The following is a 6,930-nucleotide window of genomic DNA, read 5'->3' on the forward strand; positions in this document are numbered from 1 at the left end:
TAACACTACACTCACAAATAATAATGAATACCATACTCCACTATTTAAATGTATTTAGTCCTACCTCGTGACAACAACCTGAAAGGATGGGACATCACCACTTAAACACACCCTGTAACTCTTCTGATGTCACGTCTCACGCACCCAAATACCTCTCTGCAGCTGCCACCACAACCTCTATTTTCTGCAACTTACATTCCATTCCTGCAGTACAGTTTTTTATATTTTTTATTTCACCTTTATTTAACCAGGTAGGCAAGTTGAGAACAAGTTCTCATTTACAATTGCGACCTGGCCAAGATAAAGCAAAGCAGTTCGACACAGAGTTACACATGGAGTAAAACAAACAGAGTCAATAATACAGTAGAAACAAGTCTATATACGATGTGAGCAAATGAGGTGAGATAAGGGAGGTAAAGGCAAAAAAGGCCATGATGGCAAAGTAAATACAATATAGCAAGTAAAACACTGGAATGGTAGATTTGCAGTGGAAGAATGTGCGAAGTAGAAATAAAAAGAATGGGGTGCAAAGGAGCAAAATAAATAAAATAAAATAAATACAATAGGGAAAGAGGTAGTTGTTTGGGCTAAATTATAGATGGGCTATGTTCAGGTGCAGTAATATGTGAGCTGCTCTGACAGCTGGTGCTTAAAGCTAGTGAGGGAGATAAGTGTTTCCAGTTTCATAGATTTTACTCTCTCCAGAAATAAGTCTCTCACTGTTGCCGCCTGCTACCGACCCCACTCAGCTCCCAGCTGTGCCCTGGACACCATTTGTGAATTGATTGCCCCCCATCTAGCTTCAGAGTTTGTTCTGTTAGGTGACCTAAACTGGGATATGCTTAACACCCCGGCAGTCCTACAATCTAAGCTAGATGCCCTCAATCTCACACAAATCATCAAGGAACCACCAGGTACAACCCTAAATCTGTCAACAAGGGCACCCTCATAGACGTCATCCTGACCAACTGGCCCTCCAAATACACCTCCGCTGTCTTCAACCAGGATCTCAGCCATCACTGCCTCATTGCCTGCATCCGCTACGGATCCGCAGTCAAACGACCACCCCTCATCACTGTCAAATGCTCCCTAAAACACTTCTGTGAGCAGGCCTTTCTAATCGACCTGGCCCGGGTATCCTGGAAGGACATTGACCTCATCCCGTCAGTTGAGGATGCCTGGTCATTCTTTAAAAGTAACTTCCTCACCATTTTAGATAAGCATGCTCCGTTCAAAAAAATGCAGAACTAAGAACAGATATAGCCCTTGGTTCACTCCAGACCTGACTGCCCTCGACCAGCACAAAAACATCCTGTGGCAGACTGCAATAGCATCGAATAGTCCCCGCGATATGCAACTGTTCAGGGAAGTCAGGAACCAATACACGCAGTCAGTCAGGAAAGCAAAGGCCAGCTTCTTCAGGCAGAAATTTGCATCCTGTAAATCTGCTATCTGAGCAGCTAACCGATCGCTGCAGCTGTACATAGTCTATCGGTAAATAGCCCACCCAATTTTACCTACCTCTTCCCCATACTGTTTATAGTTATTTACGTTTCTGCTCTTTTGCACACCAATATCTCTACCTGTACATGACCATCTGATCATTTATCACTCCAGTGTTAATCTGCAAAATTGTAATTATTTGCCTACCTCCTCATGCCTTTTGCACACAATGTATATAGACTCTTTTTTTTTTCTTTTTTTTCTACTGTGTTATTGACTTGTTAATTGTTTACTCCATGTGTAACTCTGTGTTGTCTGTTCACACTGCTATGCTTTATCTTGGCCAGGTCGCAGTTGTAAATGAGAACTTGTTCTCAACTAGCCTACCTGGTTAAATAAAGGTGAAATAAAATTTAAAAATTAAAAAAGTCCATTGAGAACGCACGATTATACCACGTAGCTAAGCTAAACATGACGGGAATAATCAAGTCAATTAACGTTGGGTAGTTAGTTAGATAGCCTATAGTTAATATACTGGCAAGTTTGACGTATAAGTAGCCAGCTAACGTTAGGTAGCTAGAAAACATACCGATACATACTGCTATGTGGTTCATAAGGACAGCGTAGCAAACAAATTGTCAGCCAACATAAGGTGTAAGGTAACTTAATTGAAAAGCCATTACTTTATTAAATTGCTCAACCTTTTCTAAACATTTGTCATAATTAGTTAAAGCAATGAATTTGTATGCGCTCTCGTAAATCGGCTGCATATTTTCTGCCATTTTCTTCAAATCTGAAAACGATGTAAAGCCACGCCAATTTACTGAACAATTGCATTTTGGGCCCCAAAGTACGGAAATAGTGTTTTTCTTTATTTTTATTAACAACAAATCAATACATAAAGCCCATGAGGGAACACAAGCATACATAGATTACAAACAATGGACAATCGAGCTAGGGGGTACAATATCACATTACAATTACACAAGGACCTTAAGGGACATGCATATACTTACAATTGTAACAGCTTTTTTGTTAGTAGAGCATTTAACCGTCTTAAAATACAGTTCAATTTCTTTTTGTAGGGTACGAAAATGTGGTTTTATGTTTGTAAATTTACATTTGTGTATATGAAATTTGGCCAAAAGAATAATGAAATTAATTACGTAAAAATGTTTCAGCTTATTTCTATTGTATGTAAAGAATCCAAACAGTACATCTCTCCACAATAGTGTAAAATCTTCATAAATGTGTTCAATTATAAACCTACTGATGTCTTCCCACAGTTTTCTTACACGCATACAATGCCAAAAAAGATGCAACACTGTTTCTGGGTGGTCATTACAAAAGGAGCAATTTGAGTTTATGTTTTCCTTAAACTTCTTCATATAGTGGTTGGTAGGATAATATTTATGAATAATTTTAAAGGAAACTTCCTTAATTTTGTTAACAAGTAGGTATGTGTGTGGCAACATCCAAACTTTTTTCCAACAGATATTATCAATAAATCCATTCCAATAAGGCATGACATAAGGTATAGATAGATACAACAACCTGCTGAAACAAGGTTCATATCTCTCTGTTGTTGAATGGACCAAAAGAGAAACAAATTTTTCCTACTGATGAGTCAACAGGGTCAATTGAAGGTAGGCTCTGAGGGCCAGGTCTTGACACGTTCCTGAATAATAAAGAACACCTGAGGGAATGGCACCTAAAACAATTGCAAAATCATTAGGTGTTACAGAGACCTTGTAAAGTGATAAGAACTCTTTATAACTGAGTAAAAGACCCTCTGCAGTTGGCTCACCAATAGGATATTATTTCGGAACCAATATTCTAAAAACAAAGAGGTATTTTTATACAATATATCCCGATTATTCCATATATAATATCTGTGTGGAGAAAAATTGTGTTTATAAATTAAGGACCATGACAAGAAAACCTGCCGATGAAAATCAGAAAGTTTCACTGGAACTTTGTCAATATTATAATTGTAAAACAACATGAAGTTAAGGCCACCAAAAGTAGAGAAGACATGATGAGGAATAAAATTCCACATAGAAGTGGGTCTTCTTAGGAATTGTTCTATCCAATTAGAAACCTAAAAGTATTATTTAAAGTAGTTAAGTCCAGAAAATTCAGTCCACCATTCTCATCAGTGTTCATGACAACAGTTTTCCTAATGTAATGGGTACGGTTTCTCCAAAGAAAGTTGAAAAGCATCTGGTCTATCTCCTTGCTTATTTTACTGTCAAGATATAAAGATAGAGCACCATATGTCTAGAGATACCTTCAGCCTTGGTTATTAGGACTCTACCTTTTAAAGATAAGTCCCTCTGTAGCCATTGATTTAGTTTCTTCTGGGGTTTTTTAATAAGAGGGCTAACATTTAGTAAGCCTCTAGACTTCTGATCCTTTGTAATGGTTATGCCTAAATATGTAAGTTCTTCTTTTACTGGAATACCATAATATGAAAGTGTCACACAATCTTTGACAGCCATGAGTTCACATTTATTAATGTTTAGATATAGACCAGACGCTTTGGAAAAGGATTGTATCACATTGATCGATATGGGAATTTGGTTAGTGTCTTTCAGAAAAAGTGTAGTATCGTCAGCCAGCTGGCTTATAATAATTTCTTTACCAGCTATGGAAATACCTTGTACAGGACTATTATTTAAAGAATTTGCAAGAAGTTGGGTGATAGGACAACCTTGCCTAATTCCTCTCTTTGACTCTCTGGGGCGGCAGGGTAGCCTAGTGGTTAGAGTGTTGGACTAGTAACCGGATAGTTGCAAGTTCAAACCCCCGAGCTGACAAGGTACATCATTGAAAATAAGAATTTGTTCATAACTGACATGCCTAGAGGTAAAAACAATTCAACTCAAATCTAGGTGAGGTGCCATATTTCAATTTGATAGAGCTGTTACCATTTGCAAAGCGTCTTAATAGCCTTACAGAAACTCAGTAAAACTGATGCTCTGTGTCAAATGCTTTATAAAAATGCTTTATAAAAATCTAAAGATAATATTAGGTCTGAGCAGTCAAGTATGTCTGACATTGTTAGAAATATGTATCTTCCTCATGAAGCCAGACTGTGGACTTCTTTAATTATTTTTGCAAGTAGTAAATCTTATAGTCATTATTAAGAAGACAAATTGGACACCAGTTATCAATGAGTAGCACTTATTTTTTAGGCTTAGGTATCAGTGTTATTAACCCCTGGCTCATTGTAGGAGGGAGAACATTGTTTTTAATACTCTCTAAAAAAGACTTCAAATAGGAAGGGAGCTACTTGTTCAGAAAATAATTTGTAAAATTCTGATGTAATTCCATCAACACCTGGTGATTTATTGTTCTTTAGATGTTTGATAGACTATAATCTCTTCAACTTTGATGGATTCATCATACTGTTTAGATTCTATATCACTGATAGAGTGAACAGTATTCAGTGAGTTAAAAAACATATCTGTGGATTCCTGACAGTACGTAGCGCTATACAATTTTCTGTATAAATTGCTAAAGTATTTAGCGATTAATTTTTGGTCATCTGTAATAACACCATCAATGTTTAACTTATGGATAGTGTTATTTTTAGAGTTAAATTCCTCAAGTCTAAAGAAATAGGATGAATTCTGTTCTCCCTCATCAATCAATTTTTTCCTAGATCTAATAAAGGCTCATTCTGCTTTTAATTTCTATATATTTTCCAGTTTAATTTTGTAACTCAATTAGTTCCATCTTCTCCTCCCCCAAGAGGTCGGCTGGGGACCTCTGAGAAAGGGAAGTTATCTTAATGATCACCTTTTCCTCCTCAGCTCTTCTGGTCTTAGCAAGATTACTACCATATTTTCTAAGGTATTTGGACACCTCAAATTTAAAGACCTCCCAGTTCTTGCAATATAATTTTTCTTCACAAGCCCTTCCCCAAAAGTGTGAGAGCAGATCTTTAACCTCAAATTTAACTATATAATTATTTAATAATGAGCTATTTAGCTTCCAGTAGGATGCTCTACCAAGGTTCGTATCAGGGGTAAATATTTTGATATCAATGTAAATAGCCATATGGTCTGTGAGGGGAGTAGTGCAAATATTTGTAGTAACACACTCACTATCAATACATTTGGATATAAGCCAAAAATCTATTCTGGATTGTCTGGAACCTGTTTTGTTACTCCAAGTGAATGATCTATCGACCGGAAACCTCTCTCTCCATATATCAGTAAGATACAATTTTTCCATAAAAAGTATTAAACCCAAATTCTGATTGGTTGGCCTACCTGGGGGCCATCTATCAGTTGAATTATCTATTGTAATGTTAAAGTCCCCTCCTATCAATAATAACGAATTGGGAAATTTAGATAACCAATGAAGTATATGTTACTCTATAGATTCAAGCAACTCATCATTCTCATGTTTGGTGTTGTACCCGTAGAAGTTTACAGTAATGAGCATAATGTCATTGTAACGGATCACAAGACAAATAAAGTGACCAAAGGGGTCACATTCCGAGTGTAGAATATAACCAAAGTTATTTTTCATTGTAGTGACACTGAGTTGAAATTCAACTCAACTGAAAATTATGTTCAAGACCAAACCAAGGGTTCTTGTAGTAAGAGAGACTAAAAACCCTCTTTAGTGTAATCAATAACTATTCTGAGAAATAAAACAACAAATAATCATTTAAATAAAAGGGTACCTACTATTTTAAGTACATATGAAAACTGATCATAAAATAATTGAATAAAAAATGTTTTACATATAAACGTTCCTAAGACCTTTTTTGGAAATAAGTATTAATAACTAAATAGAGCAATAACCGTGTAAAGTTAGAGCAGACCTGTATGCCCTTTAAAACAGTATCTTAGTTACTGTATACATAAAAAATAAATATAGCTTTCAATCTTCTTCGTAAGTTTGTACACAAAATAGGTATTCATTCTGGTCATACAAGAACAAACTAATAAATTGAAATACCTGAGTATTCCTGAAAAATAGTCACCTGATGCTCGTTAGGTAAACAACATAAGGAAAATGAGAATACCATGGCTGAAACCATCAACCTGTTCCTTCTGGTGAGATTTTAGGGAGGAATATGGATTTCTGAACCGTTGATGAAGCCTCGTCCTCCGACGAAGTAAGCAGCCTTCCCCTCATTTCGTGCCATCTTGATCGTTGGCCACAACTTGTTCCTTCTTTCTATGTCTTCCGGGCTGAGATGCTCGGCGAAACGCATACCATGGCTCTGAAGGAAGGCGTTCTTCCTAGCAGCTTTCCAGACAGCATCCCTGTAGAATCTGGCAGTGAATAGGATGATGTGAATAGTGAATAGGATGATGAATCGATCTTGAATCGTTTTGCTGTTGCTTCTTGTATATCCATACTATGACCAATAAGCATACGATTTACTAAACCCACGTCACAAATAGTACGGTTAGTATGAGTATCCGAACACAGCAATCCTGTCCAACTGACGAGACTTCCGTT

The sequence above is a fragment of the Oncorhynchus clarkii genome, chromosome 27, assembly GCF_045791955.1.
Source record: "Oncorhynchus clarkii lewisi isolate Uvic-CL-2024 chromosome 27, UVic_Ocla_1.0, whole genome shotgun sequence".
Classification (NCBI taxonomy): domain Eukaryota; kingdom Metazoa; phylum Chordata; class Actinopteri; order Salmoniformes; family Salmonidae; genus Oncorhynchus; species Oncorhynchus clarkii.